Source organism: Papilio machaon, chromosome 15 (assembly GCF_912999745.1).
Source record: "Papilio machaon chromosome 15, ilPapMach1.1, whole genome shotgun sequence".
NCBI classification, from domain to species: domain Eukaryota; kingdom Metazoa; phylum Arthropoda; class Insecta; order Lepidoptera; family Papilionidae; genus Papilio; species Papilio machaon.
The window spans coordinates 138,100-150,981 of NC_060000.1; positions in this window are offsets into that span (position 1 = coordinate 138,100).

Sequence of the window (12,882 nt, forward strand, 5' to 3'; positions counted from 1 at the left end):
GAGACTCTAGTTAAAAGCAATGCCGACTTGCCGGTGCCCTTTGCGCGGCCGGATATTGCTGTGAAATGCATTTCCGGCCGCTGCCTTCGCCGCGCCATCGCCTTTGTGAATATTACACGCACCTTTTCTCTTTGTATACCTTTCACTAAATATAAATTATTTACTTGTATTTTGTTTTAAAACATCCATTTTTAAAAGCCGCTGAATTGTCGGCTTACAGACAATTCACGAAGCGATAAAGTTGTTATAAATCTTCACTTTACAACAACATAAATAAGAAAAGAAAGAAATCATATCCAATAAATATCTTTTAAAGATGTGATTAAAATTATCTCACGGAAAAAAACTATCATGGAAATATGAACGGTGTTGATATATAATCATAATGCAATAAGGATAATGTACAGAGGAGTGGTGATCTGTCAAAAAGGTCGTAATAATAAAAAGTGATTTGATAGATTGACCTGAGAATTGATCAGTGAAGTGACCGTCGTCATATGGACACCTCGACAACGTTAGCCGGCATCGCGCGTTTATCTCGGCCGGCCGATAGCTTATAAAATGGTTTATTTTCGTTAATCGATGTGTTAATTGTAAATATATATTGACTTGCTATTTTATTTGTTTGCACTTAAGATGAAATCAAAATATATAACTTAATGTCTTACTAAATCATGCTTTTTCAATTATAAACTTTTTAGTAGCAATAGATTTGATAGAAAACAACAGTTTTTCGACATCAATTGGTATTCAACCGCACCGGCATTGGGTGGGGCGGGGTGGGGCGGGCGGAGACGCAGGCAGTCGCTGTCTGTTCCGCTCCAATGCGCTCACGCCGCGCCGCGCCCACACAATAACATTCAAAACCTACCTTTGTGGCGAAGTTCTACGACTTTTTGCGTCTGCACTGATTTCTTTGAAGTTTTACAAACATTTATCATACAATAGTGAACTTAGAAACCCATGCAACATTTCGGGATATAATTTAAATATGCCTTGGCTAAGTTATCAACAACATGTGTCCATATGAACGAATATGTATATATAATAAATTTTCCACTCCAGAGAATTGAAGCAGCAACATGAAGGAACATTTGCAAACGATCAAACAGTTTCCAAGTTGTAATAACCATTAACGAGTGCACCCCTCCCCCGGCACCCCGCGGCCCCGCCGGCGCCGTCGCGAGTTAATGTTCCCACACTTCCTTTGGATGCAAAAGTTGTCTTCACGCCAAGACATAACCATATTTACCAGCGCTTTGTCTGACCAGTTCTTGGCAAACGACACAATAACATGTTGTTCCGTTTAAAGTTTTATATATAGTACAGTAGCAATAGTGACAGGAAGTGGCGAAGCAATGTTCAATTTATCTAATTTTTTATGTATAATTCATACTTGAAGCCCTAAGCCTTGTTGTTGAAGTACAGTAGTGATAACACCAAACAAAATATACAACAAACATTTAGTTATATATGAGTATCTGTGATAAGAATCAATCTCTAAATATTTTAAATTTAAATCGTATTAGGTTTAATTAAAAATAATCAGTATGACTTAGGGTCCTTCAAGAAGCGAGCGTATCACCATCTCAAAGGCCGGCAACGCATTTGCGATTCCTCTGGTATTGCAGATATCCATGGGCGTCGATGAACACTTTGGTGTTCCCGCTGCTCGTTTGCCCCCTTTTCTTATAAAAAAAAAAAAGGTACTTACTTCAAAATAGTCTTTGTCTTACTTTGATATAACATTATAAAATGGACTAAAATGACATTTATCTTTAAATCAATGCGTGTTGTTAATATATTATTTTTCGTTTCGTTTAAATATCATAATATCTTCATGATTCAAATATTTCTTGGAAGTTTTGAAGCTCAGAGAAGTTTTCATGTCGGTGTTCACTTCAGCCGCGCTCCTACACCGCCGCAGACCGCGACACGCCTTTTCAATTAGGCGTTTAAATCTTTTATCGAAACTCACCAACTTAATCGATCAATATCACTTAATGCAGCATTACTGCTATTAGACTGTTACTACTATATACGGTTAACTGTGGGTTTCTGAGATCAATATATCCGTTTAAAACATATTGTTACCTCTATTTTGTCAAAGGCAATGACAGGGATAACGATATGTTTTATCAGAGATTTCGGTCTTAAAAGCAACGGCAAGTAACTTTGCAAAACACTCATTAAGACACTGGATAATGTAAAATGTAATCATTTTTATTGGTCTTAAGTTGTGTTGTGTGTCGTATTTTGGAGCACATCAACATTCTCTACGTGTAAACTTAACGTTGATCAGTTTGGCAGCCGCAAGTCGCTTTTTTATTTCAATTGCGGTGTCAGCTGCCGGCTGTCGGCTGTCGGCTGGCTCCGGTTCTGACTGTGAGTTAACTCACTTATTTCCGTTGGCATTACTCATTGAATCCTTGCCAACGATACATCTCAGTACAACTCTCGCAGTAAAGAAAATAAAATATGTACGTGATATACAAAATGTGGCTATGAGTTCGCGGCACAACTTAATGCGTTATTACATCTCTCTGTTTGTAAAAAATAATAACATTATGGTATTTCACGTCGATGGCTTGTTACTCTGACAAGTCTCACTAGTTTGTAAATTAAGGAAGGTGTCCGAGCGCGCATACGATGCTCTCCATCTGCATCTTGTAAAAACCTAACTCAATTGCAGAAAATAAGGGCAGCAGGTTAGACTACACATTACATGCAAATAAAAATTACCTTCATGACATACACAAAAGCTAAGACAAAGTTTTTAGGGAATACGATTAAACATAAATGAAACGTTTTTTCTGACTTTATAATCGCGTTGAATTCAAAGGTCGGGCCAAAGTCAACACCGCGGGGAAAGCCTTTGAGCGTACTCGAGCACGAGGTCCACGGCTCATTGGAAAAGTTAATTCATTTGCTGCCCAATGAATAATGGATACGTAACATTAGCTCGCGAGGTCGCTTTCTAATTCGAGAGCTTTTGTTTTATTTTATGACTGGAAACAACGTCGCTTTATTAAAATTGTGCGTTTCACGTAACTTCCTCTGCGTAATCTTATGTTCATACGGAATTTTTTAGATGCGTTTTTTAGACGCGAACATATTTTTCTGAAAAGCGATAGATATACATGTTTTGAAACTCAAACGAGAATTGGACGTGTATCTAAATGTAAACAGTAGTTATTGTGCATTCCTTGTTGCCGCTCGCCGCCACGACTGCCGCAGAGAAATGCTGGCGTCTCCGCACCGCTAACGAAGCAGCCTAATCTTGTTAGTATGCCCCTCTTCCCGCACCGCACCGCACTATACCGAAACCAACATTTAAACATACCGTTTGATAGTATTTTTAGGTACTTACTACATTATTTCAATGATTAAGTCAATAGTAAGTCAGTCGTTCATAACTAGTAACGTAGTGGGTTCATAAATTAATAATTCTTTTTCTGTCTAGTTTTTTTTTTATTTGCTTGCTATAAACCCGCGTTACCAAGCCACAACACGGTTCTTCAATTTAATATTTGAATATTTAAAAGCTACTGGTCCGTTTGAGACAGAAATTGATTGCGAACCGTTTTGTCTGATTTATAATTGATACATCCATTAGGAAATCATGTCTCTCCTTTTGACAATAATTTATACATTTCTGTAGGAAATTAGTACATAAATTACTAGCTATTAGTATTCCAAATACAGATTAAAAATATTCTTTTTTTAAAGACAATTTGCAATCACAATTATAGTCGCAAAACAAAGGAGAAGTTATGATTATTAAAGAAAATGTTGGACTGTAATTTAATAAGTCTTAATTGATTATTTGATTGAAATTATTTGATTTGAAAATTAAATGTATTTTCTGTGTACGTATCTAACACCAGTAGTAAATAAGAAAAATGATAAAACAAAGTAAGATCGATCAAAGTTCATTTAACAAAACATTATTCATTAGAAAGTCAACAAAATGGACGCTTTCCATTAAGAATTCGGCATTAATTTGCTCTTTAATGGCTTTTTCCACGAGGATTAACCCTTGGTCAAGCTTTTATTTTAAACACAATAGAATTTCAACGTAACTTAAAAGGATATTGTTGAAAAGAGGAATTTTGAATATCTTTGTACATTTAATTTGACCATTTAGGAATTGAACAAATTCATCATGTGTTTTTGTGAATTATTCGCCTTCAATTTAATATTAGTAAATTGGTTTAAAGCTCTTAGCGCAAGTAAAGATGAACGTGGTATTGAAGTAATCATATATTTCAACATTTATAATTAATCTTGTTTTTGCTACCGCTATAATTTATAGTGAAAACCTGCCGCCCGCGACTTCGTCTTCGCGGAATAAAAAAAAACTTAATTAGTAGCCTATGTCTTCTTCCAGAATAAATCTGAGCCAAATTTCAGCGAGAGCAATGCAGCTTTTCTGGAGATATCTTCTAACCAAACACACATCCATCCGTACATACATCCAAAGATTCGCATTTATAATATTAGTAAGATTACGCGGACATGAGCAAAATGAAAACGCGTAGTTGAAACTTGTGTGTTCGTGTAATAACTGATGAACTTTTTCAACAAATGAACTTGATTGCGCAGAAGTTAATTTTATTTCTCTGCGTTGCTGCGATTGCCAGAATAAAAAATATTTTTTCCGTCTACTATTAAATCAGCAAAGTCCCAATCTTTTTATTAATTTTGTTGTCCTTCCAAAGTTTTGTCAATATTCATACTTTGTAGTAGTTCTTCACTATACCGATAGATGGCATTGTAACAAAAGTATAAAGTTAACAAAATTGAGACTGCTTGCCCAAGGCCAAATTTTAGTCCTCTACACCTTACTACATTTTTACTATATGGAAAGGATGGAAAGGGACGCGGATTTGGGGACGGATAGGCAGGGGAAATATCCTCTTTCTGTGCGTCCTCTCTTTTAAGCCGTTAAATGTTGGTAACGCATCTGTAAAGGCGAATGTCTATGGGCGGCGGTCGCTTCCCTGTTTTCGCGAAAACAGCTTTATTTCTTGAATGATATTCGTACATGATACTTTTTTCCTCATTTAAAAACAAGGATATGAATTTAAATGCAGTTTAAACATTGAGTACGTTAATGGCTCTTCCGACGGACATGACGCTTGTCTCGAGAGTCGAGTGCTCTGGAAAATGCGAAAGACGTCTGGAAAAATATACTTACTTTTTTAATGTACTTGAAAATGCATTTGTATTTTAAATCCAAAATTTGTAAATAGAAAAATATAAGTAACTAATATTATCAATCTGATAAATGGACGAAGTTCTAATTTTATATAATCAATGTAGATGTTCGAAAGTCCGGAAAGTTATAAGCGACTCTTCGATAAGGTTCGCAACAGACACAAAACATTTCTGAGTAACCGTGATTTGTTTGAAGTTTCAATTTTTAAAAATCTTTTTTCCGTCGCGCTCGGAACTAAACTGTATAATTCTCAATAGTTAAGGAGAGGCGGATGAATTTTAATGGTGTTTAAGCATTCAGCACTAATGGCACACGCGGCGGCCGCGGACTCACAGACAGACAGACAGGCGGCGTGATGCCGACACCATGTACTTTGCTTAAGATTTGAAAGCTGAGAGCCGAGTCTTTGCAAATGTATCTTACGTTTTTCAAGCCACTTATATCTTCCTTAAAGTTACATAATTCCTGTTTCTTGCACGAATTACATTTACATAGTAGATACAAATTTCCTTTCTGTATTTTAACAATTTTATAAAACAATTTTAAATTTTTTGTAAAATAGTATGTAACAATGACTTCATGTTAATTTGCGCACTCAGTATATTTTGGAACAGAACATGAAAATAATCAGAGACCGACGCGTTACGTGTGCGTTTTGTTTATTTGTGTTTGATAAAGACAAACAGCTAATGCCTTTATTAACATGAAACGAGTCCACAAACCGCGCTTCCCTCCCCCGTCCCCTACTTCTCGCCCCGCCCTGCCCACGCCCGTGTCTCACACCGCACCGTAAACGCTGCAAAACACGGTGAGTAACCAAAGTCCCGCGGTGCGGGCCCAGCAGTCAACTTAAATAACGATTTCACTGGAGCCACGTGTAACACGTTGCATTAAGTATTCCCTTCTAAACATATCCAATTTACATAATACCTTAGAGTTCGTGTTGCAGTCTTTAGAGTGTTTTGGAATGCATGATTAAGTAGTTAAGTTCAGTAAAGGATTCCAAGTTAGATCGTTTTAAACTCAATGTAAACATCCTCCAAAGGCGAACAGTGTCCACTTTACTACAAATTGAGACAGAACATATCCTTCATTATTTCAACAAAAAATCAACGCTCATATTCTTAAATGCCACACGAAACAAACATCAAAGTGGACAAGAAAGCTCGCCTTTAATTCGCACAAAGAACTTTTCCAATTTTCTTTCCCCTTTCCGTTATTGGTGATACTTCTTCTAGATATATAAATAGTACCGTCAACGCCGAGATGTTTCCTTTAAGGCAAGTTCAGTTGAATTCCGAAACAAACCGATAATCGGTGCGGCCGGTAACCCGTACACTTGATTAAACATAAGACAGCGCTTGAAATGAGAAGGATGTAGGGGAGAGCCTAGGAAATTGTTTAATTAATCCTTGTCGAACATATAAATTTAATTATATCTTAGAGGCACTAGAGGTGTGAGAACTGTTACGGCGGCTTATACTTGGAAAGTCGAGAAATAGAATGTCAAGGGGTTCAAAACCAACCCATTCGACCTCGGAGATTGTCAAGGAGACTTGTAAATCGTAATGTTTAGGGAGATAAGTTGCGTAATAATGTGCGCAAGGAGGGTGCAATAAATCGCAAAGGAATACATATATATATTTGTAAGCGGGCGGCGGGCGCACGACAAGCGATGCTCCGACGAAAATAGTCATAAATCTCGGCCGAATTTATTACACGGCCAGCGCGGAATTTATGAAATCTTTGTCTCCTCTCCTAGAACGATTCTGCAGCTTGCTACAACTATTACATTTATTTATGCAACAATAACTTATTCCGTAATTACTTGGCAGTTCACAATTCAATTTGTGCTCACGATAAACTTCGAACTGATGAGAGGGTCTATCACCAATATATGCGATAAGTGTTTTCGTAATGTCATCGTCAAAATTTGTATGAGATTTATCATTGTACTTTAGGCGCGATAGGGACGCTGTGGAAATTTAACAAAGTTTTGTCAATGACGTAACGAATACTTTATCGCAAACTTTCGTGCTAAGCCCTCAGATTCTGACCATACCAACTTTCCAATTAAATAAAAAAGTACATGAAATAAAAAAAAATGTTTTGCGTTTGTTAAATTCATAGTGAAAAATAGGAGTTTTTATGTCGTGGCACCGGCGTGCGCGGAGACCAGCTGCTGCAGACCTTTACCAAAAAATACGCGCCGACCGCAATACGTGAACACTCGCGAACTGTTAAACCTTACTATTTTACGAAAAATAGAAACAGTTTGCCGATTTTCCGTAGTATGTTTTATATGGAAAAGAATTGCTGTGTAATGAAAAAGTAATCTATGCATTCTATCTTAGCTCGAGGAAGTTCAAAACCAACATTGAATATATTTTTGAAATACCTTGCTAATACAACAAACTACCTGTACTATATAGATGTGTATAAAAAACTTTATCAGAACCATGAATAATTAGAAATACCATTGATAAGTAACATAACTGATCGAAAACCTTTTTTAACACAACACATTAGTCTATTGTATTGTACAAAGATTGTTTTCTTCCCCGTGTCAGAAAGGGAAGCCATTGATGACGCGGCTGTTTTGGTGAAACAATTTTTCTCAATAAATTGAGTAATAAAATTTGCGTATAATATTTCTCTCTAAGGAATTTCTTACTAAATTATAAATTATAGATAAGTAGAATTCTAACTAATGTCCCGAACAGTTTCTGTCGTCCTCTTTAGGCAAAGTCTGCAGGAAATCGATATGATTGTGAGAGCAAACTATTAATGAGCGTGACTAATGGACCGCAAAGTTAATTAAATCAGAGTCAGTATCTGCGCGACTGCCTCGGGAAATTACTTAATTGAAGTTTCACTGCTCCGCTACTACTCCACAAGTCCACAACTGTTCACTCACCGCTCACCCATTGCTCAGGCTCACTGTGACTACTGACTGCTCAACTTATAATTAATCTGCTCTCATCGCAGTTGTGAAGATGATAGTACTTAATTATGATTACGGTTAATTAAAGTGGAGAAAGCGTTTACCGCGTTACTGTTTCTAGGAAATTATCTTATTAATACGTTTATGTAAATAATCATTATAATTTAATTAAAATTGTAGGTATTTATGTCATAACTTCTGATAATTAAAATAGATAACTGCATTGACTTTTTGATCATAAGTTACTTACATTAGCAGTAATTGTAACACGAGTAAGGCGAGGTAGGCATGCCCCGCCCACACCCCCGAGCTGTCTTCATCGACAGGCCTTTGTTCTGAGGCAGCGGAGCTGAGCGCTGCTTGTACATGCAATTACAGTTACAATTCATACACGAGCTCGATAGAGACACCACTATTGATTGCAAACTACGAATAGTTTATATAGTATTGACATACTACGAGTATATCAATTTCTTGATTTAACTCGAATGCATTGAGACAACCAGTGATTTTTAGTTCGAAATTTTATGAAAACACCTCGGCGATGTAGTAAATTCATAACAGTTTCAACATTTGAATAAAATTGTTTAGTAAAATATCTTTTCCATCAAATTCTTTTTAAAATGTTGCTGAATAAAATTTAAATGAAATTAATATTCTAACTTGTATAACTTGAAAGTAAATTATGTACATGAGTCACGATTGTTCACACTCGCTGCTCTTAGTGTAGACAATAACTTAATAATGCAAAGCAAGGAGTGTAACGTTGATAATATGTTTTGGTTCTCGCTTCTCATACACGTCACAAATGTTATTCCATATCTTGTAAGTGGCCGCCGAGTTGGCGAACATTCTACATAAAATCAATTTGCAAATGACACTCGTCTTCCCGTCCTTCCATCCCTCCGACCCCAGGGATATTAACCGGCAACCCAGTTTCCATTATCCCCTTAATCTACTTAAAAATGAGAGAACATAATGCATAATAATAAAGCAAATATATTTTGGAAATCAATTTTATGACAAGTATAAGATATAGCTTTATTTAAATAAACCTTTATACAGGTCACATTGCTCAGATGATTTACTTGGACTTGTACATATATCCCACGTTAGATATCTCAGCTCGGCTTTGTTGAGTAAATTCCCTGAATGAATCAATTAAGCTTTACTAACTCAAACATACGACGGCCGGTTGCCAAACTTGGAATGTATTGAACGTTTACAGAAATGTATTATATCTTGTAATATACTCGTATTATAGTTATATGAAATAACTGAGCGAATACAAAACTCAACTAACGACACTGAAGTGTCACAATTAAAATGTCAAACTTTTCCGCTGATTTATTACCATCTTACTAATATTATAAATGCGAATGTTTAGATGGATGGATGGATGGATGTTTGTTTTAAGATATCTCCGGAACGGATCAATGAATCTTGATGAAATTTAGTACAGATGTAGAACATAGTCTGGAAGAATACATAGGATACTTATTACGTTTTTTTTTTAAATCAGCGCGGACGGAGTTGCGGGCGACAGTTAGTTCGTTATATTTTTACTTGCAAAATAAAGGTTGAGGGAAGAAAAACAAAATATCTATTAATCTCGTTGTATTCGTTTATCAATGTATCTTTTAAGAGTTACATTACATAATCAGTTTTATTATAATATTAACTATTGACTTCTACAAAATCAATTCGAAGCTTAGCTTTACCTAAAACAAGTTCGTTGCCCCGTATACAGTTGCAATTGCATACTAACGAGTATCAGTCTCACTCGCCGAGGTTCGAGCTAACTACTATCAGCACTCAAACTCTGACTCTAATTAGATGACCTTTACGAGAGGTATGTGGATAGATTATACTTAACAGATCATCACTCATCAAGCTCTAAAAACTCGAACTTTAATTATTAGAATCAAGAGTAAGGGAATTCTAAAAAAAAAAAATCAAGCAATTATGAATGTAGTCAATGGTTGAATTAAAGAATACTCCAGTCTTTTGTTTTCATGTTTTTGGCTATCTGTAATAATGTCGTTGTTGTTTTATACTCGTAATGATGTAAAAAAATCGAGTAGAGTCAAGATATGATGTAAGTGTGTGCACACAATTGTTATTATTCGTGACGTAACAAAGGGTGGAGGATGTATTTAGCACTATTTAAGCATTCAAGGCACTAATGGCCCTCTCCGCATAGAGACAACCAGTCGAGGGCTATGCACACACAGTAGCGCCGGAGTGTACTTGCGTTGCGACTGTAAGCACCGAGCTGCAGCGACCTGTTAGCGAGAATTTTAATAAACTTAAGTTCATACTCGTGTTACATTTTATGTCTTCGTTCTCACTTAAGCTAAAATCATGTTACCAAGTAAGAGTGCATGCAGCATTCAAAGGGGTTAATGAAAATTGTTTCTAAAAGATTCGACAAATGCTCTAACACGTGATTTTCACTGGAGAATTCTTTAAATGTTTATTTATGTTTAAAGCACACAGTTAGACTTATTTTACGTGTTCATTAGATTAATACAAATAAAAAGTTTATTTGTAGATCTTGATTTTTTGTAGTCGATCTTACAAAGATATATTATTTGTCTATAAGTTTCGAAAATTTGTCATGTCACAGAGTTAATTTTACATCACTTGTACTAGTTATTACCAGAATAACTGACAAGTTTCAAACATCCAGCTCTAACATGAATCAGATCAACTATCTTTTACATTAGAAACAATAGCTCTTGATACATTTTCCTTCATTACAATCTAATAAGGTAACAAGAAAGCTTGATAGCGGATATCGGCGGCAACCTGACATGTCCTAACGAACCGTGTGCTGCTCACGTCTACATGATATAGTTTGGAATTGTCTAAGAAAATTGAGTTTTCTATTTTTAAACAAAACGATAGAAAATATTGTTTGGTAGCTCTTAAACTACATTTATGCCATTAAATATTTAATCAGACACTATATTTTATATTTTATATCATTTTTGGAAAAAAAATACAAGAAAACGGAAATGCCCAGTCGAAAATTGAAATGCTGATTGGCAAGAAATAAATTATGACGGACCTCGGGGACGTATTCGTATTGGCCGGGGATTAACGAGGAAAAGGGTCAGCCTTTGAAAAAAGGCCACCAAGTTTTTTTGCAAAGCTATGAATAATTAATGTACCGTTAACTTTAGAGCTGGGACTCGGCCGCAATTAGATAACTTGAGTTTTGGTTTGATTTTCACTTATTTCCTACTTGTGTTAAGAAGAGAAAAAAGAGGGAAATGAAAAGATGGATAATCTTTACAAATAACTATATTAATTCAATATTATTTGCAAGGTTACATACATTGTTAACTCGACTATTAAATACCTGGTATCGGATAGGTACATATATAAACTAGCAAAGTAACTACTCATATATATACGTACATATAAAATGTAAGTCATACAAAGAACAATGGCAGAAAAATAGTTGAAAAAAAAATTAGCGTCTAGAAATGTCATATAGATACAATTAATTTACATATTTTTTTAATAATTTACGTAAATAATTCTATTTTTGTTGAAGCCACAGAAACATTACAATAATTTAAAGAATGTAAATTGACTAATCGGATTATCACCCATTAAAGTGTTCCCACCATTTAAAGGATGCCGTATTTTCGGAATTATATTTAGCAAAGTGTACGAATTAGAAATTATTATTACGTATGATATTCCAATACTTACTTTCAAATAGATACTTATTATTTATATTAGGTGTATAATTAGTGAAAAAAGATAGTTCTTTGGGCTTCAGGCATTTTTAAATGAATGCAAACCGCACTATGTTGTAACTATTCGCTTTTATAGTTATGGCAACATTTAAAATGTCACGCACGTCACAAATACTCCGCCTTGTGTCGGTTGAGTTCGTGTGGCGCTCGTAGCAAAGAGTATCAACATGCCGCGTGACAGCTAGTGGTACTCTTATATTTTTCGAAATCAGCCACATAACTATTCGTAACCACCATCTGCCTGATTTATAACGATACAGTTCTGATTTAATATACAAAATAAAATCATGTACTAGATATTTACTTAAAAAACAACCTTCATTGCGAATTTTCTCAAGCTGTCATTATGACGTAACCTTAAAAAACGAAAAATTAAATTAAAAAAATCTATTTTTTGCGGCTTCCTCGGGCCGAAATTCTTTCAGATATTTGCTCTGCAACTAATTCTTATCATTTTAAGATATTTTTCATGCTTAGACGCTATCATTTAGCCTCAACTATTTTGATGTATAGGCGGCTGCCATTGTTCTTTTCAATATCATGCTTTGGATAGTTCTTTAACCTTTGGTGTGTGCTATGTTGACAAGTTGTATGACTTACATGGAAAAAGAGAATATATGTGATTGAATAATTTGCCTTACATGTACTCTTTAGGAAATGCTTTTAATATCTAACTGTTTCTTATTCTAATAAAACAATATTACATTGAAATAAATACACACATAGTGAACCAATTGTGGAATAAATAATATTGCACTTTCATTTTACCCGCCACAACGCACCATCAACTGTATATTTCGTAAAATAAAAAGATTCTCAGTTATTAATTCAAGAATTTTTTTTCAATTAAAATAGTCAAGAAATTACTCGTTAAAAGTATGGAAAAAAACTAAAAACGAAAAAATTAAAACCAGTTAACGTAAAAACAGTTTGATTTAAAGTAA